Raw genomic sequence first — 26,439 nt, 5'->3', positions numbered from 1 at the left:
AGTATAATTCTCATTTTTTTCATTTGCATTTTCATGCCTCGAGCATGGAAATCCATATAAAACATAATGTATGGAAGGTGCGTTCACTTCATTAAAGGACCCGAGGAGCTTTGATGCTCCCACATCTTTGCAAAGTAGATAAATCACTTTGAAACATGTTGTTTGAATAGCTGAAAGTATATAATCTCCATTACCAGCCCAGAGGGGGCAGTGTGTCGCTGTGTGGGGGGGAAGTTGAGCACCAGGTCAGGAGGGGAAACTGCAATATTTATCCCCTCTTACATCACCTCTCCTGACAAAGTGCACCGAGCGCTTCAGGGGCATACTAATTCGCCTGATGTGTATTAGCTCCCCATGTCTGCCATTCAACACAATGACAGTAATTCGGAAGAAAGGTGAAAACAAGTCTAAGCCTGATTGCTGACACCCAGTCGGCACAGAAACTGATATTTAACTCAAGTTCTGTGCTAGGTGAGATTTAGGACCAGGACCAAACGTCTGCAGCATGAACAGCATGTATGTAATCAGAACAAGACACCGAAACAGAAAGAAACAACGGAAAGCTTTTACACTTGGTGCCTAGTTATAGCTTCTAACTTGTCTCTTTGTTTTAGGCTTCCAGATACTTGAACGACGGCTTGCAGTTTATGAAATGAACTTGCAACTTGTTTTACAGTGAGTATCGGCACCTACAGCTTCGAGGATTTGATCGTCTCGTCAAAAAAACAGATGCAAAAATCTCGAAACAAGAGGAACTTTCTTTCTTCCCGTTTCTCCCTGCAGAAGTGTCTTATTCAGGTTTCAGTCTCAAACATGTTTGTTTCTAGTGCAGAGTCCAATTCCCACACATCGTTGATATTCACCCTTGAAAGCAAATAGTTCAAGGAAACGTTTGGGCCCTCTGAGAAATGGCTTACTTACTGACTTACCCTTCATTCCAAGAGGCGGCATCATGACTCAGAAAAACACCCTGTCACTGGTTGCTCCGTGCGCCTTGTACGGGATTCAGCACCTCTCCTAGACTTTTTGTCATGCCTGCAGTAGGGGCCATTATAAACCTGATTTATTCGGCATGCTGCTGTGAGCACACCCATCTGTGAGCTGACTGTAAAACTGATTCATGCAAAGGATCAATTTCCTTTTGATGGTTCTATTTGTCTGTATTCCTGCACGCTACGAATAAGTGTTGCAAGAAATGTGAAATGAGATCTCATTTTCCGCATGGATCCATCATATGCTACATGCCTTGGCATGATATAGTATCGTTATTGTACATCAGCCGTCTAATTTTAGCTACGTCTCGCTACCGAAATACAAATTGCATCTTCTGCTTCATTGCGTCGGTGTCTCACTTCCAACCGCAGACCTATTTTCAATACTTTTTTATTTGTTTAGTGTCATCTTTTGTAATAAAATATTCATCGTGTTGTATGAGGAGATATCTATGCATGAGCAGCGGAGAACCAAGCAAACAAGCTTTAAAGGACCAGACTAAGACAGGATTCTTCATTCAAGTCCCATTCGCTGCTATCTTAGTGTATTAGCATCCTTCAAATGCAGGCTGTATCTCGACTTTTGTCTTCTGTCTCTCCCCATCTTTCCTCCCCCGGTGCCAGCTCACAGCCCACATGTAATACCGAGGAAGAAGGAGAAAAAAAAAAAAACTAAGACCAAGATGTCTGGTTTATTTTCACTCTCAGAAACATGACAGATGAAAAATAGAGGGAGAGAGAAAACATTCTAGGCAGTGGCGACAGCTTTGAAACCTTGGAGAGCCCGCTGCAACCAATCTCGGCTTCACAGGCACGCGGCGGTGCACTGTGGGAAGTCGGGCGGCGCGCTGCGTTTCAGGAGGGGAGAGAGGGAGAGAATGAGGGAAAATGGCAGCAAATGAAGTTGGCGGGCTGCGGAGTATTGTTCCCCCCTGCTCGCGGTAATGAACAGGCCTTCGGAACAGACTGGGGAAATTGGTCCCCGGTGGGCCCTGAGCCTTTCTCATCTGTCAGGTGTGTGTTTGCAGTGCACTGAAAAACGCAGGCTTACCTGTGGACAAATCAAGATTGCCTGCACACGCTGGCATACACTCGAACATAAAAAGCGTCAAACTGTGACACACTGTGCTTAGCAAAGGTATCTGTGTACTCTGCAGTGAATTGCCGCATCCAGTTTTGCTCCTGTACTAGTTTTGTCATTTTTGCTACAGATGGAGGTGGATGCTGGTGCAGAAGATCCACTATTAGGCTTTACATTCAAACCTAATCTTCCATCATACGCCTGGCTCTTATGCACTACCACAGCTTCTTCTGTACTTAGAATAATTTGCTTAACCCTCATCCATGAATAGCATTAATGAAGTCTGCATACCTACCCTTAAAAAAAAAGGTATATGTTCTTATTAGAAAAGGGCTTTGATTTAAGTGGGCAAAATGAGTTTATGAATAACTAATGCTATGTTAAGTCCCCGTCGGTTTTATCTGTTTATTTGTGCTGGAGCGGAACATAAAATATTCATGACAAGCCTTCTCAAATATATATTATGCAGTCATAGTATTAAATATGTTTTATGCTTACTTGATGCTCCTAGCTTTTACCAAATTCAAGCCCCACTCCTCAATGTTTGAGGAGTCTGTTCCACACCGGGTGTCATTAGGGAGCAGTGAACAGTCGATATGCTTCAACTGGAGGCACTTGTATGTTCCTGTGCTGCGCTAGCTCAATGAAAGGTTAAAAGGATGTTTGATCCGATGACACAGCTAACCTTGAACATAGTTGAAGATACTATAAAATGGCCCATCATTACTCGGTGGTAAAGCTTTGAAGCTTTCCACTGTTTAGTTGGATTCATGCTTGTTAAAGTCTGAATTAAAGCAACAGTTTTTTTTCTTAGCGTTATCGTTCCTTCGCTTCACACTCATTAAAGAATTCATCCGAAATGTTCGTTCAGCTGGAAGTGATGCAGTAAAAAAAAAAAGAAGAAAAAAAAGAAAAATCACAGTACTCCTGTGTAAAACTACTTCCCAGATTTATCTGAACTTAATGAGGCTCTGGGTGTCTGAATTAATCAGATCAAGTGGATTTCCACCAACGTTATGACCACTTTAAAACAAAATTCCCCTTTTTCCCCAAACAGTATTTATGTGCTGAGCTGTAGAATGAGAGAATGAGTGCAGAAACAAAAGTAGTGAATTTTGTCTTGAAAACACAGAAACTTTGAAAAAAATAAAGAGTTAAACTTTACCACCTCAGGCAGCTGAAGCCTCATTAACTGTAGATAAACTTACGAATGTATTCTGACAAAGACTGAGGACTGACGATTTTGTCTTGCATCATTTCCATAAAAGCAAGTTAAGAAATAGTTACAGCAAGTAAAAGCAGATTATTATGTTTGTATGGATTTCATGGCCATTGCATTAAGACAGTCATTAAAAAATAAGATCTTTTCATGTATTGCTTGTGAACCACTTTAATATAACGTAACTTGGAAAGTCTATCTTAAAACTTAAGAACAAAAGTTTATGAAGTGAATTAGGGAGTGCGCTATCTGCTCCCCGTGCCTGACTGGCTGGTCCAGTGTGGCTACGTGTGTTTTGTTTATTTTTCCTCTCTCGCGTACTACGCACTGCTTGGGCGGAGTTCATTGCGGGCTCCGGCCTCTGGCCCTCACACCTGCAAGTGATCACCTCCGATTCTTCATTCACTCAAGCTCACTACTTAAGGCAGCAGCTGGGAGTACCTCGTCGCTGGATTATTGTGTAACCCCGTCAGTGTAACTCCAGCTCAGCAACATTTTCCAGTTTCCCTCGAGTATTTTCGATTGTTGATTCTCCTGTTCTTCTGCCTAGATTTGGTGTGGCCAGTCTGAAAATATGTTGCCGGGACTTTTACGTGAGTGTGGTGACTTTGTGTGGCGAGAACGAAGGAGAGGATTCCTTGTGGAGAAATCTAACTGTGTGGAGTAGTCTTCTCGCTTTGCTGATCCGTTCGTGAACTCTGGTGACCCTGGACCCTTTTCCCTCACCTCTAAACTGTGCATGAGGAGTGTTAAATAAATAGTCCCTCCTCCGTCTCGTGACAGAATAATTCACCCACCGTCATGGACTCGGCAGACTCAGTGTCCTCAGCTACACCCCCAATCTCCCTGGAGGAGTTATTGCAACGGCATGAGCAAATGTTAGTGCGACTCAGTGGAGAGGTGGCTACTCTGATCCAGGCCATCGCTCAACGGACCCCGTTGGCAGAGAACTCACCTCCCGCGGCACCCCCTCAGGTAAAACCTGCTCCTACTGCAAACACTGTTACACCACGTACACCTTCCATTCCTAGACAAACTTTGGCCTACCTCAGAGGCTTTCTCCAGGGAGCTGGGGAAATGCACAGGATTTTTGATGCAATGCTTAATGCAGTTTCATCAGCTACCACATGTGTTTGTCAGCGATGGTGTTAAAATTGCTTATTGAAGGTGAGCAGCCGAAGGAGCTGGGACACTCACGACTCTTGCCCGCAGAGCGTTAGCGCCGCTTTGCCGCAGGTGAGTGCCTATACTGCAGCCGTAAGGGCCACTTTATTTCTACCTGTCCAGCATTGGCAAAAGGACGTGCCCATCAGTAGTTGAGAGGGTACTGGTGGGCGACCTGTCTGGCAAAGACCGTGTGCCACACCTTCTCCCGCTCACGTTAGGCTACCGCTGGCTAGTGCAACACAACGCTCAGATAGATTGGAAGAAAGAACGGGTGATGGGCTGGAGCGTGGAGTGTCATATGAACTGCCTTCAGGCTGCTACCCCGCTGGTCACCCCATTTGTCTCTGATGGCCCTCCCGAGCCTCCAGATTTGTCTTCTGTGCCCCGCGTCTATCACGACCTAGCGGCTGTGTTCAGCAAGGATGAAGCGCGCGCGCTCCTGCCCCACAGGCCCTACGACTACCTCTTGGGGATGCCGCTTCCCTCCGGTTGTCTCTATAGCCTCACCCAACCTGAGAGGGAGGCTGTAGAGGGAAGAAAAACAAGGCTCTTCGAGCGGGTATTGACTACCGTGGGCTAAACAAGATCGCTGTCAAAAACAAGTACCTATTACCCCTTCTAACCTTTTGAACTGCTTCAAGGGGCTACAGTATTCAGTAAACTCGACCTACGAAATGCATATCATTTAGTGAGGATTCGGGAGGGGGGTGAGTGGAAGACCACATTCAATACCCACCTCAGTCATTTTGAATATCTGGTGATGCCTTTCGGATTAACCAGTTCCCCTGTCTGGCTGTCTTTCAAGCCCTCGTTAATGACATATCGTCTATATCAATGACATTCTTATTTTTTCCGAGTCCCAAGCAGAGCATAAGACTCATGTTAGACAGATTCTTCAGCGCCTTCTGGAAAATAGGCTGTTCGTGAAGGGGGAGAAATGAGAGTTCCACGTAGACTCAGTGGCTTTTCTGCGTTACATCATTTCCTGAGGGGATTTGGAACCTGACCCGGAGAAGGTCTGAGCAGTCCTGGATTGGCACCGGCCTCCCAATCGTCAACAACTCCAGCGTTTTTCAGGTTTTGCTAACTTTTACAGACGCTTTGTTAAAGACTTCAGCAGGATTGCACTACCGCTCACGAGACTCACCTCTCCTAAAGTTTCTTTTCAGTGGGACCCACTCGCCCAGGAGGCATTTTCCCTGCTGAAGGAGAAATTTGCCTCAGCTACCATTATCCACCAACCACACCACAACAAGCGATTTGTGGTGGAAGTAGATGCATCAGAAACCAAAGTCGGGGCGGTCCTGTCTCAGCAGTTTGAAGGAAAACTTCATCCGTGTGCCTTCTTTTCCTACCGTCTCTCCCCCACAGAACGGAATTATGAAATCGGGGATCGGGAGCTGTTGGCCGTTAAGCTCGCCCTTGAGGAATGGAGGCTCTTGCTGGAGGGTGCAGAGCATCACTTCATTGTTTGGACGGGCCATAAAAACTTGAAGTACATCTGGTCTGCGAAGCGCCTAAACTCCCGACAAGCCAGGTGGGCTCTATTTTTCACCCGATTCCATTTATCTATTACCTACTGCCCAGGATCGCGCAATGTAAAACCTGACGCGCTTTCCTGGCAATTCACCATCACTAAGGGGAGCTCTGACCCCAAACCTGTCCTCCCCGCCACCTGTGTGGTTGGATTGGTCACATGGGACATTGAAACTTTGATCAGTGAGGCGCAGGATATGGATCCCAATCCCGATCCCGGAATGTAACTGCCTGCACCACGAGCGGCCAGAATAAGCTTCCCAACCATCCGACGGCCGGACTGCTTCAACCGCTGCCCATGCCTAGCTGACCATGCCTAGCTGACCATGGTCCCATATCGTCCTGGACTTTATTATGGGTTGTGGCGGAAGTGTGGTCTTGGGCCTGCTGTGGAGGAGGGGTGACACAGTGAGCTCACAGGGCGGCACGGAGGCGGGGAGGAACAGGTGCACGGAACTAGCTTGATGAGGAGAGACTCTTCTTATGTCTTACAGTGAGAAGGAGCGAGAGAGAGACAACTCGAGTGACGGAGTGGCTGCGTCCAGGGTAGGAGCCAGACACTGCAGAGAAATCACACTTGTTTAGGCTCCACAACATCCCGGCGGCTATAGTCTCCGACAGAGGACCTGAAGTCACCTCCCGAGTATGGAAGGAGTTCTGCACAATGCTGGGTGCTAAGGTTAGTTTCTCCTCCGGCTTCCATCCCCAGAGCAACGGGCAGACGGAAGAGCCAACCAGGAGCTGGAAGCTGCCCTCTGCTGTGTCTAGCGTTGTTTCCTGTAGTTGAGGGTGAGCACGCAGTTCCTTCGTTTCAACATCATCTCCGCAGGTGTTGTCGGGCCTGGTGTGACACCCATGCCACCCTGCTACGGACGAAGGTACTGGTCCGGTACTTAGTCCGTAGCAGGGTGGACGACCAGGACGGTACTGGTCCGTGGCCCGGGGGTTGGGGACCACTGATTTAAAATACCTGTCTATCTAGTTTAATACTTGAGGATGTAATGCCTCAGTTACACTAAAGTAAAAATAAGATCCTAAGTTCCTTAAGACTAGGGAAAATTGGTGGTTGCTGGACAATACCAACCAATTGCAGGGAATTGCACAGGCCACCTGGTTGCTGGCAACCCGTCTCCAGCAATTGCATCATCATCATCAGCAAACAATTGCCATTTAATTTAGAAATGCAGACAGATTATCAATGTATTAAAATGAGTCAGTCTGCACTAGTAAGCCGAATTGGTTAGTATTTTTTTCCTCAATAGGGGACTCAAGTCAGCTGGTTGCCAATCGGTTGTATTCTATATTGTACTGTATCTATGCATCTATGTTGTGTTATTTTATGCAGTTAAAATGCTGTCCTACAGTAGTTGTATGCCTATTTGTGAAGGAATTTGTTTCAAAATTGTGAGGTTCTGGCTGAATTCTGAATGCTGTAGTTGATGTGAATTTCTGTTTGACATTAATTTCAGTGTATGTGGACAGCAATAGGTTTGAGCCAATTTATCACAGTGAATAAGGCCCAACTTTACCCGACTCATCTGCAAACTCACTTTGTTCTATTGACTTTTTTTTTTTTTTTTAAAAAGCAAAATCTGTTTATAAAGGGCAGATGACTGACTACAGATAGTTGGTATGATTCTGTTAGCAATCGATAGTTGCTTTAAAAGTGGGCACCAAGTCTGCAACTATTTGAAAATCATTGTGACTGCAAGTTGGTTGTCTACTGTCTTCAGTAGTGTGACTGTAGCATTAACTAGCTTTTCCAACATCCAGGGGACTATCATTATCCATCCATCCATCCATCCTTCTTCATCCGCTTTATCCGAGGCCGGGTCGTGGGGGCAGCAGCCTAAGCAGAGAAGCCCAGACCTCCCTCTCCCCAGCCACCTCCTCCAGCTTATCCGGGGGAACACCAAGGCGTTCCCAGGCCAGCCGAGAGATATAATCTCTCCAGCGTGTCCTGGGTCTGCCCCGGGGCCTCCTCCCGGTGGGACATGCCCGGAACACCTCACCCAGGAGGCATCCTTGTCAGATGCCCGAACCACCTCAACTGGCTCCTTTCGATGTGGAGGAGCAGCGGCTCTACTCTGAGCCCCTCCCGGATGGCCGAACTTCTCACCCTATCTCTAAGGGAGAGGCCAGCCACCCTTCGGAGGAAGCTCATTTCTGCCGCTTGTATCCGCGATCTCGTTCTTTCGGTCACTACCCACAGCTCGTGGCCATAGGTGAGGGTAGGGACGTAGATCGACCGGTAAATTGAGAGCTTTGCTTTTACACTCAGCTCCCTCTTCACCATGACGGACCGGTGCAGCGTCCGCATCACTGCAGCCGCAGCACCAATCCGTCTGTCGATCTCCGGCTCCCTTCTCCCATCACTCGCGACCAAGACCCCGAGATACTTGAACTCCTCCACTTGGGGCAGGAACTCATCCCCGACCCGGAGTGGGCACTCCACCCTTTTCCGGCTGAGAACCATGGCCTCAGATTTGGAGGTGTTGGGCAAACTCCCATGCACCCTCAAGTATCCTTGAGAGGATAAAGGTCCAGTGTTCCGCGACCAGGACGAAAACCGCATTGTTCTTCCTGTATCCGAGGTTCAACTAGCGGACGAACTCTCCTTTCCAGCACCCTGGCATAGACTTTCCCAGGGAGGCTGAGGAGTGTGATCCCCCTGTAGTTGGAACACACCCTCCGGTCTCCCTTCTTAAAGATGGGGACCACCATCCCGGTCTCCCAATCCAGGGGTACTGCCCCTGATCTCCACGCACCATTGTAGAGGCATGTCAACCAGGACAGCCCTACAACATCCAGAGCCTTCAGGAACTCGGGGCGGACCTCATCAACACCAGGGGCTCTGCCACCAAGGAGTTGTTTAACTACCTCAGTCCCCTCACCCCCAGACTCTGCTTCCTCCTCGGAAGACGTGTCAGTGGGATTAAGGAGGTCCTCGAAGTATTCCTTCCACCGCCTGACAATTTTCTCAGTCGACGTCAGCAGCGCTCCGCCAGCACTATACACAGTGCAGGTAGAGCACCGCTTTCCCCTCCTGAGACGCCTGACGGTTTGCCAGAATCTCTTCGAGGCAGTCCGAAAGTCTTTTTCCATGGCCTCTCCGAACTTCTCCCACACCCGAGTTTTTGCTTCAGCCACTGCCCGAGCCGCATTCCACTTGGCCTGTCGATACCTGTCAGCTGCCTCCGGAGTCCCACAGGCTAACCAAGCCCGGACTATCATTAGCTAACCAAATTATTTTAGGGGTTACCTGTTGTGGTAGCGACATTTAACATCTGCCCTATCAGTGCATCTTGGCACTGATAGGGCAGATGTTGGTTTTGGGAAACTACTTTAGCAATTGAAACTAACTAACTAACATTAGGTTTCATAAAATCATTACTTGTTGCCTGTTACCTGATGTTGCCTGACTAAGTATCTTGACAATCAAGAGGTTATCTTATTAAAAAAAAAAAAACTGGACTAAAACACAGGAACTATCCAGTACCACTCTGCAAAACAGTGTAAGCACTGATACGTGTTAGCTACACATGGCAGTGACTGATTTAACAACTGCTATAACCTTCAACAGTTATTACTTTAATTTTCATATGTACCTGAACAGAAATCTTAATGTAGGAGAAAAGGCTGCACTTTAAAATGGGTGTAATGACGAAGGTTTCAAAACAGGCCGGCACAAATTTGGTGGCCAAAACCATCATTCATATGTCTGTCTTTGTGTACCAGTAACTCCAGGGCATAGCAAATTTGTACAAACTCTAGCCAGTTATTTTCTCGCACCATTTATTGTGCTTCCCTCTGACATATAGTAAATACTAATCTGCCATGGTAGGTGTTTGTTTTTTGTTTTTTTTTTGTTTTTTTAAACCAGTTTTTGTTTCTTTCCCGAGGCTGTTTTCTATGAGGTTATTCCAGAAAGAACTCATTTAAACTTTAATTGGAGCCAATCTTAAGAGGACAACTCTGAGCCACAGATGAATGTGAAGGTTCTGCTAATAAGCTGTAGCTCTTGTGTTATTATTCTTGTTGGTCCTTGCGTTTTATTCATGACTCCTACTGTACTGCTGAGTGAGAGGGGATTGAGAATGATGACAGGAAAGGGATAAAACCCACATCTCTGAGCCATTTAGTCTCAGAGGAGTTGTGATCTCTTGGCATTTTTGGAGCAAATGAAGAGAAAAAAAAAGCTTTAATAAGGTGATAACTGGGGAAGGAGAATCCTTGAAGCTTTGCAGAGTCATGTTTCTTAATGTGTGGAGAGGTGTTGTGGAGCAACTGAAGTCGTTTTCAGTAATTCTTGATGTGATTGTGCAAATTAAATTGCCCTATGGAGGAGTGAGAGCTCCGGCTTTACTTTCAGCACAGTCATGTCCGCCCCCTCTTTAGCACTACAAGCGCCATGAAGCGCTATGAATTATAGACCCTCATTACAAACAAGGCCAGACCCTAATGTGTAAAATTAAAGAAGTGTTCTTACTTCAAGCATGCATTGACCTCTTATCCTCTATTATTGTAGCAACATGAGGAGGAGAATCCAGCTCCTTGACTTGAGCTGCTCTTTGTTTACAGTACATGTCTTTCTATTTCTTGACCTCTCCCCTTTACTTTTATTCAACCCCCCCCCCCTATTTTTCAGCTGACCCAGCTTCACATCACTCACAGCATTGTTTATTGTCAATTAAATATTTAGTACACGAGGGCCTGTGTGCACAGATTGCAGATTTCCTGTTACCCTGAAACAATGCATGATATGTGTGCCCCTGTTGTGTCTGTGCGCCGATGCTGATTTAGATGACGGACGTTGAAAACCAAGAAATTGCCATGATTCTGTTAACATCTTACATCTCAAGGTTTATCTGTGGTTCGCTGTTCCTCCCTGTCTGCATGTAAATAACACACCCGCAGGTGTCTGACGATACTTTTCTCAGTTTATAATTCCATCAATTTTGACAAGATCCCCAATACCACTGGCTGAAATCTCAGGTCTTTGCTGCATCTCTTTCATATTTCTTAAGGGCAGGAATTGTTGATGGCCTCTTATTGAGGTGCAACTTGGTAAGCAATATTTGACCAGATAATGGGGGTGAATGTATATATTTGAGCTTGTATGTATACTTTTGACCCTGCATGAATTACCGAAACTCCAAAAGAAATTCAAACATGTTCACCAAGTTCAGTTTTTTTTAAATCAGTAAAAATATATCCTGCACAATCAGTTAAACCCAGAATTTAATTTAGCTGAAACTCACGTCAAGGTCAAGGCCATACCATCTGAAAATCAGTAAAGACTTATTACTCGCAAATGTTTAACGATCTTCAAACTTCACAATAGTATAAAACTTGGGGGACATGAGAGCCTACTTTGGCTAAGCGTCTGACCTTCACTTTCACTGTTAGCACCCAAGGTCAAAGTTGACCTTGAAAAAAAATACAACAACATATAGAGTAATATGTCTAATTAAAGGGCATGGAGAGATCTGTACAACACGTTCTTTCTTTTTTTTTTTGTATGGCACAGTAAAGTTAGAAATGTTCATTGGTGTATAGACTGATGGCAGAATGCATTTTTTTTTTGTTTTTCTGTGCACCCATTCATATATATCCACCTATCCATTGTGGATTATGTGAACTATATCAAACTTAGAAAAAAATGAGCATTCAATTGAGGAGTCAGCATCTGATACTTTGGGAGTAACCAAGGCCTCATATTAAAAATTGGAGAGTATTCAAGAGGTAACGAGAACGCATGGCTAGGGAGACAGAAAGCAATTTAGTAGCCAAGTTTAATTAAAGTGCTGTTGCACTGCAGTCTGAGTGGTTAGAAAGCTGAGAGTTTTAAACTTAAAATAAAAGGTTAACTGTGGATACAAACTAATGTGTGTGTGCCTGAGCTAAAAATAGAGAGTAGTTTGTATGATTTTTATACAAAGTGACTACAATATATATTTTTTTTAAAGTGACAGAATGGTAACTGCACAGATCTGTCTGAATAGTAGATGATAGGAAAGATGAAAAATGGATAATAAGGGGTAGTAAAATTTGAAGCACTCAAAATAACCTCAGTAAACACCCTCAAATATACAAAATTATAGTCATTTAGTATTTTATCATAGTGTAGTGTAAATCTGGAATACTGCACCTTTTACATTTTTAGCACTATAATTTATCCACCAGAAACAACTGTGGTGTGCAGTAGAGGTGTGTAAAAAGCCAATTATCCTGATTGTTTGTTTTAGTGGTGTTGTCTAAGGAACCTGAAGAGGTTCTTCAACCTATCTTTGAGGTTATGGACTGATGCCAGCACTGTTAGGATATATTATTATTTCTGCACCTTAGATGCTCTTAAATTCTGGATAAAAAAAAAGAGCATTTAATGCTTCCTCAACAGAAAATAGGGCAACTCGTTGTCCATAAAGAAGCTGAAGCAAATGATAATGGACAGAAAGACCACCTACTAAGCTGGAATGGAAAATAAACTGCAGGGGACAGTGTGATATGGAGAGATTTGGAGTGGGAGGAGAAAGATCACTTACAAACCAGCGAAATGGTGGAGGGGACAGGGTGAATAAGCCAAACTGTTTTTTAAACAGGTTTGCCACAAAACTCACAGCTCTGGCACGTTGTTGCAGACAAAAGGCATGTACTCTATCACCGGTGGAAGTACAAGTTTGGACCATGTCCCCAGACTCGCAAGAAAATAATAAAATTGAACTTTTCCCTGTTCTTTGTCTTGCTTTACAACTCCAGGATGCTGCAGCACAAAACTAATAACACAGTGTTATAGTTGTAGCTCCAAAATATTAAAGGCTGAGCAAGGCTGGTGGTGTGATTCTGGCTGGATATTTGAGCACAATACTGCATGCCGTGTTGGACCCATACTTTGAATTGATATTAGATTATTACTTATAGCCTATAAAGGTAGAATATGTAGAGGAGATCAGTGTGTCATCTTTTATGAGATGAATATTCATCAGTTTGCAAATTCTAAACAAAAGTTAATCACCATTTCAACACAAATAGACATTTTTCTTAGTGTGCGTTTAAAAAAATTGTTTTAATAAGATAAACAAGTGAAGTAGTTTATTTAATGTAATTCAGTGGCCTATATACAGAACTTAGAGGACAGAAGCAACATGTCTGATCTTGCTAGTGTTATTCAAATGTTGAATATTGATAGTATCGATACCAAAGCCAGTATTGGTATCGATACCATGTCAAACTCTAATGTCAAACGCTATTAAACAAAAACAGTACACCTTTAGCAAGCAGAACTTCTGTGGGAGTAACTAATCTACCAACAAAAGCTAGCATACAGAGAATCTGTCAAAAATGGTGCTTTTTTAGTTTTAGTGTTAAGTTTTACATATGCGCAGCAATTCAGACTAAATAGAGGCAGGAAAAACTGTCAGTGAGACTGGGGCTCGGGTACTGCAAATGGACTGGGAGGTGGTGGGAGCCGTGAGTGAGAGCTCAGGATTTATTCAGAGTAGGGCCGCTTAATTAAAAACAAATCCTGAGATCTGATGGATGTTTAGGAGACCATGGAACATTATCTATCAGATCCACAGAGATGTCTTGTTAATAAAGTTACCGTTGCAGTGACAAATGTGCAAAAAAGTGGACTTCTCTATTAGTTTTCTTCTCGTATTGTTTGTTGTTGCAGGTATTATTAAAATCAGACAGAAGAATCTGACACAGCAGAAAGCGAGAACAAACAGGAAAATTCAAAATGTCGTTTAATAACACAAGAATAGCATAATAGTTAGATTTAACTGGACATTTTAAACATTAATATAGCAAACTCAGAGTCACATTAACAGCTATTCTTGAGACGGAAAAAAAGGAATTTCAAACTTGATGCAGACATTTAGAAAAATTACATTTTTATATTTAACAAGGTGAATGACATCAAGAGGGAAAATAATGACAAAAAAATTAATTAATTTCAATGCTTAGAATAATACAAACAACAACATCAATGATGCACTAGACCTGACTGATATAATGATGTTAGGTATTTGATGATATATCGCTAATGCTATTTATAATGGGTGATATGTGCATTTATAAATTAACTTTGCTTTTTTTTAGAGATTGGAGAAACACCATCAACCTATTATTATGTCATGTTGCTAAAATAATGTTGTTCAGTGTCATGAGCATGAACTGCTGTTCATGTTTTCAGCTGGTAATGAGGCAGTAGGCAAAGACAGCACCTCTGCTATTGATACTGTTGCAAATGAATATCTAATCCAATAGCAATTTCAGTATCGATTAGTACCTCAATATTAGTGTTTGTCAGTTTGTTTGAAACTCTTACCTAGCAGCAACTGTGATGACAATGTTAAGTGGAAATGAGGTTTTTGGACGTTTATTGCCTCCCACAAATGTTTAGAAAATTAATTATATAAACCATTTACAGTAATTGCTCCTATGCGACAGGGCCAGCTGCAAAAGATAACTTTTCATCACTAAACATTGTCACTGTGCCGCTTTAGTAAACAAATTAGCCAAAAAAAAAAAAAAAAAAAAAAAAAGAAGAAGAGGGTTGGTGGTGTAAACCAATAATAAATTTGCCTCTTTTGCGGTATGCATTCTAATCTTCTGCTTACAAAACAACTCTTCTTTCCTCCAGGTACGTAACCTGAAGCTTGACCTTTCTGTATTCCACATTTCAAAGCTAATTGCATGAAAAGATAATTTGTTGAGGCAGCCTGGTAAGACCTTTTCTTTATTTTCCTTTCCATTTTTTAAACTTTTTTTCTCCAGCAGAAGTATAGAGGTCAGCTCGGGGACACAGGAACAAACATGTACACAACAGTACAAGCGGAGATGGCAGGGCGACTTGAATTTAAAGAGCTTTTAGCAGAAATATTACAAAGAGGGAGGCAGAAGCACCATAAACACTTGCCTGTGGAAATGCGTGGAGACAAAACAGAGGTGCATGTTAATGATGCATTCTGTGCCGTCATTAACCTCTGTAAATTCTGGCCAGGTTTAGTTGTCTATTGTGTTTTATTGCCAATATTTAAAAACAAAAACAAACAATGATCAAGGGTTCTGTGGATCCCCATAAATTTCATAGCACTTTTTACTTGCTTTCGAAGCATTCATCCGACCACTAAACCAGTCAATCCCCAATGTACCTGCCAATTATGTTGATCGCTCGCTGCATAGCTGGAGACTGAGAGCAGCTCAATCATATCCTGAATATTAGGGAGGAAAAATTTGTCCAGGGGCTGGCAAGAAAAGAAAAAAAGGAAAGAAAACTTTCAAGGCTTATTTTTGCACCCTTCCCCTCCTCTAACCTCCTCATTCTTACACGCTTAAATTCTAAAGGACAACTTCCATCACACTGACATTAACAACGACACTGATGAGACCACCAGGCCCCTGCTCTGACACATTGAGAGCAAGAACAGGGAGGGGGTGGGGTGTAATTATTTCTCTTAATTTGTGCCACATCATTAGTTATCATCATTAGTTTAGATGGTCGACAAATTCGCATTTGTGTCATTAGAAAAGACTATGGTGACTTTGACTGTTCTGACCCAAACTTGTATTCAAAAATAAATGAATAAATGAGGACGTGCTGGGGTTCTCTTTTTTTGTATGTTTTATTTTTCTAAATGTGCCGTGTAGAGAATGAAAAACTCATTTAAAAGCTGCCTTGTGAAGAGGAAAGGAGGGAGGGGGGACATTTGTTTTTGTACCAAGGGCAGTTATGAAGATTGATCAGTCAGTTTGCAATGACTGAACCTTATCTCCTCTGAAAAATTGGCTCAAAGCATGTGGTCTTAAAATAAAAATAGCTTCCGAGCAGAGTGTCTGTCTCTCTCTGCCTTTGAGCGCAGGTGCTTTTGTGTGCTTTTTAAACTTCTTTTGCTGTTTTTGGGGGGCTTTTGTGCGTGTGTGAGCACAGGTGTATTCATTCTTTGCTGAGCTCAGATGCGTGTTCTGTCATACATGGCCACTGTCTACATCCAGTAGCTGTCCCTCCTTGTCACGTTTCAGGTATTTATAAATTTCAGCAGTGGAAGACGGATCACCGGGCCTCCAGCTGCCACATATCCATCCTTCCAAAGACAGCCTTCAACATGCATTACTCATTCCCATGCTGCTACAAACCAAATTTTCAGCTGCCTTCTGCTGGTTATTTTCTTGTGTGCTCATGGGTGTGCGTCGGCAGGAATCATGGGTGTGGTGATGTCTGTGGAGTAGCTTGAATCTTCAGAGGTGCAGCTTTGTTCGCTTTGAATTCATGTTTCCTTTATGCCGTTTTGAATGACACTGTCCCCTGCGTACGGTGCTTGCGTTTCCTGTGGTGCGGTGCGTGCCACCTCAAGTTGGTTTTTGCCTGTGTTTGTTTGCATATTTGTGTGCTCCTCTCAGTGTGCGATGATGTCTGAGAGTGTTTGTTTGTGTGGTTTTACTGGAATATATACTTTAAGAGAAAGGTTGGATTTACTGCACATAAAAAGAGGCGCTTAAACTGAACAGGAAAAAAAAAAAAAGTATTTTAATGTGTGAAACATATGTTTCTTCGTTCATTAAAAATGAGTGTCATAAATGGGCCATTCAGCCTTTCCCTTTTTTTTGTGCTTAGACATCAAATAATCCCAGCAGAAATTATTCTGTCGCAATATGTCTAAACAAGAAGCTACAGCTAAGGTTGTGGCTGTGTGAGGCTGCAGCTTTTGTTGAGGCCTAATAGTCGCACAGGCCTAGACACCTGTCGGTGACCATCTGGCAACCGCCGATAGCGAGGGAAAAATGTGTGCTCCCTGAACAGTTGCCAGTGGCTTTCTTCAAATGAAAAGTTGCAGCGCCAGTTCGGCCTTGATGCCTGCTTAAGAATCAAGCTACTTTTGGGTACATTTGTGTAGTATTACTATCAGATAACACAGCATAATAGAAGCTCCCACAGCCACTGATGTCAGTGGTTCTAACTTTGGACCTTGCAGTTTTGTGGATTTGTGCCAGTTTTAGCTTTTAGCAGAAATGCAATAAACTGGTTTTACATCCATCACTTGCAGTGTACTGGTAGAACAGGGGTATGAGACATTCGTTATGGGGTACGTGCTGGGTTACAGTTTTACATGTGTGGAAACAAAATTTCAATTTCTCTAATATTTTAATTTGTCTTACCATCTGATTTACTTAAGTGATGTTAGGCTTCCCAAATGGTTATGACTGGTTGCTGGAGGTTGCTGATAGTCCACCACACACACACACACACACACACACACACACACACACACACACACACACACACACAAAATAAAAGAATGTAAAGACATCTAAAATGACACATTAAGGCACATTTGTCAGAGAAAAATCAAATCCGAGTTACAGTGGAAGCAATTTCGAGTTGGAGATGGAAATGAGTTGTAACGACCTGACAATTCTGCCTCATGTCAGGTTAGTCAAATAGTGACTTAAGTGTTGGGACAGTCTCACTGATCAACTGACAGACCGACAGTGCTGGTCCAACATCTGTTACCAAAAGCGTGGCTAAAACTGAGTTTTCACACCCTACGCTACAGCTCTCTTGTCCAGTGTGTGTGCTGTTCAGTGGCAACAGCCTAGAGGAATTAGCAGGAGACTGGAAGGTTGCCAGTTCAAATTCTCAGACCAGTCAGTAAAGTAAATGACTAATGCGCTCCCTGCTCACTGAGTAATAACCAAAGAAATCATATGTCGAAATGGCCTTAAGCAAGGTGCTTAATCCCTGACTGCTACAGAAAAGCTGCTTAGTTGCAGGAGACAGGAGATGACTCTGGTTTCTCTAAGCAGCCTTGAGGTGCGATGTGTGCAACTGTTTAAATATTTGCAGCTGAGCAGAGTTGAAAAGAGCCTGGGGTATTTAGCAGAAGTCCTAAATAAAAAAAAACTTAAAAATGAAATGATGACGAATCATATGTAAGGTGATTGTTGGTTGTGTTAAATGAAAATATGGTGGTATGTCATGACAACATAAGCCCAAATATTTATTCACAAATTTGATGCTGAAGAGGCTTTTTATGAAGAGACTGATTAGTTAGCAACCATTTTCAGACTCATGTCTGCCTTGTACTCTTGTACCTTCAGTCTGTGCTGTATATTTTTCCTGTATTGTAACAATAGCATTTTATATCTGCAAAGTCTTTATGATCTCTGGAACTAATGTGACTTAGTCAAGCAGCAGAGTATTACTTTATGAAAAGAGCATAAAATAAAATAAACCATAAAATTTCAATTTTATTTAATTCCCTTGCTTTTGCAGTCTAAAACAATAAAATGCAACAAAACACGGGAAAATAACCCAAGTAGCAATGTTGTGTTAAACCTGAGGCCACCCTGTGTTCAAAATTGAAACAGTTCTTTAGTGAATAACTGTCAGGGTCCTGGGTCTCCTGACCCAGCATTTTTAGTTCCTTGTGATTTTTGTATTATTGTACTTGTGTGATTTATTCTATGGTTTCTAGTTTTGATCCCTTGCCCTTCATGTCTCTCTGTGTCCCCTCTGTTCTGTGTAAGTCTGTGTCTGCATGTTTGAGTTTCCCTCTGTGTCTTTTGGTTCGTCGAGTCGTCTGCCTTACTGGTTATGTCTCTGTGTTTCTTAGTTGCTGTCTCCACCGTGTCAAGTTCGCGTCTGTGTCATACTTCCTGTTTTACTTTGAAGGTCCGTGTCTTATGTGAATGTGTTCAATTTACGCATCCTTGTCTCGTCAGTTCTGATTTCCCCCAGCTGTGCTCTCCTTCTGTCTCTCATTCCCCTCGTTACTTCCCAGTGTATTTAAACCCTGTTTCTCTGAGTCAGTGTCGCGTTGTACCCTCAACAAGTTGTGTGTTTTGCCTCTGTGTTTCCAGTGTTTTGTCTCCAGCTTAGTGTTTCTGTTTTAGTTCTCCAGGGTTTTTGTCTTTTGGTGAGTTTGGTTAGTAAGAGGTTTTTCCCAGCAATAAAGCTGCGCTTTAAGTTGTACTTCCGTGTCTGAGTCCTGCATTTTGGATCTACCACTCCTGCTTGCCTGCCACACAGCCAACCATGACAGAATGACGCGACCATCAAATGGATCCAGCGGACTCACGGTTTCTGTATCTCGTGCAGTTGTGGGATTACTGCCGGGGCATAATCCACGCTGAGGACACTCCCAAGAGACTCATCCAGGTAGTCTTTTTTTTTTTTTTTTGACAACTTTTTGTCTTCCACCCTCTGCACAGCTGGTTTTTTTGGACATTAAAAGATTAAAACTACTAATAACAGCTCTGAGAGCCAGGATTTGCTTCGAACTGTTTGGCATGGGCGGTCCAGGCAAGGAAGGGTCAGCTGCCCTCCTGGAAGCTCTCGCCGCCTGGTATTCTCAGCGTCAGCATCTTTTCCCATCAATGTTTATCACTAAATCATTCGATCCTCCCTTAAGAAAGAAACTGCATCCTCGCTACCTTCACCCCACCACACCTCCACTACCAGTGTCACCTGTAGGTCAGCTTCCTGTGTCTCCAGTAGCTCAGCTCCCAGTGTCATCTGCTCACTCGCTCTCAGCTCTGTTAGCTGCCCAGCATCCACCTTCGGCTCAGTTTCCAGTGTCCCCATTGCCTGTAGCCCAGTTAGCCGCCTGGCCGCTAGTGCAGTCATCTACTCCATTACCTACTTGACTCTCACCTCAACCGTTTCAACGGCCGCCAGTTCAGACTTCAGTTCAGTCCCCTAGCCTGCTATACACTCACCCACCTGGTCAGCCAGTGGTCTCAATGACCTCTGGTCCTGCATCTACCTTGTACGCTGGGGGTTCTGGAGAGCCTGCCCAGCCCTCTGTCTCCGGCTTCCACGGCCTCACCTGCTGCGGCCTTTTTTAGTTCTTTGTGATTTTTGTATCATTGTACTTGTGTGATTTATTCTATGGTTTCTAGTTTTGATCCCTTGCCCTTCATGTCTCTCTGTGTCCCCTCTGTTCTGTGTAAGTCTGTGTCTGCATGTTTGAGTTTCCCTCTGTCTTTTGGTTCGTCGAGTCCTCTGCCTTACTGGTTATGTCTCTGTTTCTTAGTTGCTGTCTCCACCATGTCAAGTTCGCGTCTCTGTGTCATACTTCCTGTTTTACTTAGAACTGACGAGACAAGGAAGTGTAAACTGAGCATATTCACGTAAGACACGGACCTTCAGATTTCCCCCAGCTGTGCTCTCCTGTGTCTCATTCCCCTCGTTACTTCCCAGTGTATTTAAACCCTGTTTCTCTGAGTCAGTGTCGCGTCGTACCCTCAACAAGCTGTGTTTGCCTCAGTGTTTCGTCTCCAGCTCCAGTTTAGTGTTTCTGTTCCAGTGTTTTAGTCCTCCAGGGTTTTTGTTTGTCGTCTGGTTAGTAAGAGCTTTTTCCCAGCAATAAAGCTGTGCTTTAAGTTGTACTTCCGTGTCTGAGTCCTGCATCATGGATCCACCACTCCTTCTTGCCTGCCTGCCTGCCACACAGCCAACCATGACAATAACACTAACACGCTGCTAGTAAACATCAGTAGATAACAACAAATTGGATGTCAAACTGTTGGTACATCCAACAATGCATGTAAGAACTTTACCATAAGAAATACATACATAACCCGTTTTCTAACACAGCTTCTCTCTCTGGGCACAAGTTCATTTAGGATGGAAAGTGGTCTTGTAGTCTCACCGACTGATCAAAATTTGAAGTACTTAAATGATGTATGTCTCAGTGAGAAATAGTCCCACTAAGCTCGTTATAAACTAAGTTGGTCATGCCCGACACTGGTTGGTTGGGCTGCAGTAAATAAGTTCTTACTGTAAATCCCAAAAACCTGATTCTGTTCATTTGACCGTAGCGTTTTCTTCTTACTGTAAAGGGTTACTTACTATGTTACAGTAAGTGATGCATGTCAGTAATACAGTAACAAGTCATTAAATCACTAATCATATTTACATGTACAATTATGTTGCTACTTGCATTATAAAAGTACTCCAGTTATCTGCACAATCAGAATAGAACAAAAAAAAAGCTCCATCCGTCTTCTTCCTGTGCACTACAATCAGCTGATTTTGATTGGTGTTCAGGGAGGAGGGAAATGGTCGAAAGGAGGGGTCAACAACTTCTGAGGAGTGGCAATGTGAATATTACTTTTATTTTTATTGGATTAAAAGGACAACGGTGCAATAGTAACGTGCAAACTGCACCAGTGCCAGAAACAACTGATGAAACGTAGACTCATCGTAACAAAGGATTCACAGGAAGTGTATGCGAACATCAGCCCAGCAGCCAGAGCCTGATGTTTAGCAGCTAACTGAAGCAGTGATGAGCACTCAGGCTTGTAGCATTGCAGCCTTCATTTCTACCTAAACCCATTCTTACTGTAGAATCACAGAATGCTTTAAAGTCACTTCAAATTGTCAGAAAACAAATTTACATAAATGTTTATATGCTAGATTTATATTAAAATATGTAGCATATCTATAACAATTTATACTAAAAACAAAACAACTTTAAAGCAGTTTTTTATTTGGTTGTTTTTGTTGAGTGCAAAACCTGTTGAACCTTTGAATATAACAAAATCTAGGAATAGATTATGTTCACACAAAGAAAGGGTGATGGACATAACTCTGACCTGTCTTTAGGTTTAAAGTTGACTGTGAACATTCTGGTAAACGTGCTTACTACAGCTAATATTAATAAAACAGGCAATGTCCAGTATCCATTCATTCTTTTAAGCTCTGCTGGATGCTCTGCCTCTAAGGATAATAGCTAGGGCCAAATTCATAAAGCTTCTTAGTATAAAGAGTTGTTCCTAGTGATGAAATTCTAAGAAAATTCCTAGAAATATGACTGATGAAATACTTGTAAAATAAAAGATATTCACAAAGCATTTTGGACCTTAGAATTCCCCAAAACTGTTTGGAATAGGGAGGATGACTTTATAGAAGGATAAGGGTTTCTCAGGTGGGAGATCTGCATGTTCTTCCCCTGAGATTTCTCCATGTACTCCAGCTTCCTCCCACAGTCCAAAAACAAGCATGGGTTAGATTTACTGGTGGTCCTGAACTGTCACTAGGCGTGTTCAGGGTGTATCCTATGACAGGAGCAACTGGATAAGTGGAAGAAAATGGATGGGTAGGTTCTTAAGCCCACGAGCAAAGGCAAAGACGTAATAGAAATATTCTCCAAAGGCTGAATGACACTACAGTAGGTTAATGAAATGCTTCAGATTAGATCACAAAGCATTATTGTTGGTGGTCGCTCTCATTGGAGACCGTCTCACTTCTCCCACCAAAAAGAATAATGCCAGAAATTAAAGTGATCACAGAGCAAAGATATTTTCCAAATGCAAGAGTGGAGCAGATGACACGGTCTGTCACAACCTCGCTTTAGCAAAGTGATCACACAAACAATTAGTGTTTTCACTGACTTGCATTGTAAGGCAGTTTCGAGACTGAGCTGAGCTATTTGCCTGCTATCAGTATCAAACTAAGTACTAAAATCACCAGCATAGCAACATAAAAGCCAACAGAAATATGACAACTATGTGAAAATAACAGCATGTGAATAGACTTTGCGAGACAAGATTAATTATTATGGTTCCCGTTATCATCATATTCCTATTATCACCGTGCACTTCTCAATGAAGCAACAACCGGCAATAGGTTTAACCTTACCTCCTTATTAAGGTTAAAGTTTTCATTCTTTGTTCATAGTTGCTCTGAGAATTTTTCCTACATCTCTCCTTAGAATCCTGTTACAAATTCTTAGACTGAATTCGGAGCTCCGTGTATTCTCACTTTGTGAATACATCCCCTGGCTCTTTAGTTGCTAAATGCTCCATTATGTTCAGAGGACTGTTAATTTTGTCTCTTTGATGCTGACCATTTAGCATACAGTGGGCCTGTCAGAACTTCTAGCTAGAACAGCTGCTTCATGAGGCTGGAAACAAGGATGATGAGAAGGATGGATGTCAGATTTTGGAGCTAATCCTCCGTGAGATACTACTTTTCACATATTTTTACACTGTGGTAAAATGAGATCTGAATCATGTACCCTCAATTATGGTTAAGCAGGAAAATATAAACTAAATCAGATTTATGTATGATATTGTGTTTCATATAACTAGCTTAAGTCAGCTAGTAACAATGAAATGATACTATGTAATGGTTATTTCTCCAAATGAAGCAGACAGAAATAAGAATAGATGTAAAATAAATAAATAAAAATCAAGTACATAGCTTTTAGCCAGCAAGTTTCCCACTAGCAATCTCGCCCGGAGGGAGGACTTTTCAGTGGAGGTTCATCTGAACCCAGGACATTTTTCCATGTCAGAAGAAAGGAAGCCTATTTTTATCTTTCCTTCTTGCTCAATGAACCCAAGGGGAGTTTAACAGTTCTTCCTTGATCCAGGCAGGATGGTGGGTTTAAAGGGATTCCTGTACTTTTCCAGAGGAGCCTAATGCCAACTCCATGTGTTCTCCAAATACTCATCGCTCACATTTTTCCCTACTCTGTCCAATTATTTCTTCAAGCTCTGTCTCTTTTAGTTTCTTTTTTTGTTGTTGTTCTCCAGCTCTCGTGTCTCCCTCTATGGTTTCCTTGCACAAGGGTGCAATTTAGTCTTCTTTTTGAAGAATACTTAACTTTGGTGAATTAAACAATATTTTCAAACCCCCAAATGCCAGGCTGTGATCCTTATTGATAGGGACCTTATAGCCTCCAGATATGCTGGAAGAAAAAGGACTGATGCAACTGATCATCAAGAGTATAAAAAGGGTTTTATACAAGTACTGCAATAGTCAAATACTTCTTCTGGGCAGGGCCCATCCACTGAACCCTAATATGCCATCTGTTAACAGTGTATTCTGCACTCACAGAGGATTTAGTTCACTTTCTCAACTCCCTTCAGTAGTTCTCTATTCCCATTTCTCTCATCCCCATCCTACTATATCTCTCTTGGTTTTCCCTAAGCTCTAGGGTGTATTGTTCTTCAAGACTGGAATCATACTGGAGATTTAGAACTTGGTGGATTAGAGAAGGCAGTTTTGTCCCTGGTGGCTATTCCCTTTTGTAGAGCAGATCCAAAAATAAAGGTCCAAAACCACTCGAGGATAAAGGAAACAATCCATCATATAGGTTGGGGAAAAAAAACAACAAAAAAACCCCTCCATTTGCGGTCAGTTAAAATGATAGTGTTTCTGAGTACTGTGGGGCAAGTGTGGAAGTGTGCAGACATGCATTCGCGCCCTCAACGAAACATTCCAGCCACTGAAATTTTAAGCAGCATTATATACATATATGCACCTCAGAGGATTTATTGTTATACACCCTGAATCTCATGAGAAACTCAGCAAAAGTCTGTCTTATAAATCAATATGATCCAAGCTACTGGGATTACACTAATAAAAACTCCTTTTTTCTTGCTATGATCTCCATTCAGCTACTCTGCAGCATACAGTAGTAATTTTTCCAAGTAAAACTAAGGAAACCTCACGAGAGTGTCCCATTTATTTTGAAGGCAACGCCTGAAACATTAAAAATAAAACTGAACCAATAATGTTTATTACCACTTTCCATCACCTCTTCTTTTAACAGTACTGCATGACAAATGAGGACAGTTGATAAATTAACTCATATAGGATTTGTGCTGCTCAATAGTTCAGGTTTTTCATTTATTGAGCTTTTGATTTCATAAAGTATCAAATATTGCTTATAGGTGGCAACTGTGGACTGCAGGGAAGCCAAATTAACACAGACTTTTTTCTGCAGAATTATGTTGTTGGAATAGATGCAGACTGTAGTTTGTGGCCTGCTTATTCCAGCAAGATAATGTTAAATAAACAAGCCCTTCTCTGAAAATGAGGAACTCTATGTAGATGAGAACATGTAGTCCTTGTCTATACTAGCATGCATTAATATGGCCTAAGATTTTGTCCAGTGTGACAGTGAGATGCCACACTCTCACTGTTATGTATATAGACTGTGCTTAATATACACGTGAATGTAAATGTAAGCGGTTTGGAGTGGGGATAAGGCTTATCACTGTACGGGTGTTTATGCTGCTACTGCAACAAACTTTTGTATGACAAAGACTCTTTCTTTTTGCTGCTGTCCAACATAAAATGTATTATGTAGCAATTGTGACTGCTCGAAATTCAATTAATTCTGGTGTTTGTGCAATCAACAGTTTGCCATTATTAACACCTGCCATACAGGAAGGTGTTCATTAAAATTTTTTGTAAAGGATTCAAAATATGGAGGACATCTACTGTCGTAATTGAAAACGATTTAAAAAAAAAATAATAATAATAGACAAGGTTGTCTTTAATCTAGACAACCTAGATTAAAACCCACTGAATGCACCGAACGTCACAGTAAACCTAAATTAAGAAATGAATGACAGGAAGCACACCGCATAATAGAGGACACAAGAACACAAGCAAACTGAGGGTTTAAATACACCAGAGGTGATTAGGGCAGAGTGGAGACACCTGGAGAGAAACATACAGCTGAACTGAATCTGATAACGAGATATGGCAGAAGTAAAATTAAACACTAAACACAGTGTTATGGGTTAACAAAATAAAACACGAAGTAACTGAACGCTGAAGTGCAGACTCAAAACGGAGAACACAGGAAATGTAAAATAAAATAAAACAAGAAATAGAATGCAAATAACCTGTGACCGTGAACTGAACGCAAATAACTCTAACCACTTTAAACTTTACACATGGTCTGAGAAAATAAAAGAAACCAACAAGGAAATATCTCAAAAACTATAATGTCAGAGAACTTCTGAACACCAAAAACTAAGAGCCAAACATTAAATAACAAAAATGAAAATTCAAAACTAGAAAATGCTGTGTCACAGCCCCAGGGCCATGACAGAAAATAATACAAAAATCAATGCATAGGCTTTTAAAAATTCACAAATCAAATGGAAAATGAAATAATAAAGTAAATGCAAGCATTTATTTTTCATACAATATTCTTCACTGATCGTTAACATGCTGGAATATTTCATACATATATTTAGATTAGTTATTTATTTATTTGTGATTATGGCATTGCTGGTCTACCATACCAGGCTGTAAATTATTTATATAGTGGATCAACTAAAAGGTCTACAATGGCTCAGATATGGAGCGGGGGACAGAATTCAGACACAGGAGAGCACAGCTGTACAGAATTCACAACACAAAATCACAGTAAATACGCTGCATGTTTTCAACTATAATGTAGCTTGCATATCATCAGGTTATTTAGTAATGAACTCAGCGAACTGTGGCTACCCTCAGACCGCCTCATTACTCACAGTAGATCATGACTTTATTATTGCAGATCATCGTGTCAGAATAAATGCGTGATATATGCGGTTCCAATATAACATAGTGAACAGTAAAGGAGCATTAATTTGGTTCATTTTGTGTCAGATATTGCAGCCAGTGAGTGGAACAGTAAAGCAAGATA

The 26,439-nt window shown here is 42.1% G+C and overlaps 1 long non-coding RNA gene across 2 annotated transcripts in view; it reads left to right on the top strand.

Moving 5' to 3' along the window:
• Positions 1-298: 298 nt before the first annotated feature.
• The window catches only part of LOC109195257 (uncharacterized), a 90,940-nt gene continuing 64,799 nt past the window's right edge, over positions 299-26,439 (top strand). The window contains exons 1-3 of one of the 2 annotated variants that reach the window (XR_003214619.1): positions 299-516; positions 615-675; positions 6,490-6,674. This is a non-coding gene — a long non-coding RNA (uncharacterized LOC109195257). Of the gene's footprint in view, positions 517-614; positions 2,007-6,489; positions 6,675-26,439 lie in introns of both variants that reach the window. The other variant, XR_003214618.1, reaches the window with a different exon arrangement.

Source organism: Oreochromis niloticus, linkage group LG17 (assembly GCF_001858045.2).
Source record: "Oreochromis niloticus isolate F11D_XX linkage group LG17, O_niloticus_UMD_NMBU, whole genome shotgun sequence".
Classification (NCBI taxonomy): Eukaryota; Metazoa; Chordata; class Actinopteri; order Cichliformes; family Cichlidae; genus Oreochromis; species Oreochromis niloticus.
The sequence above is the reverse complement of the archived record's forward strand: the minus strand, read 5'-3'. Positions and strand labels throughout refer to the sequence as shown.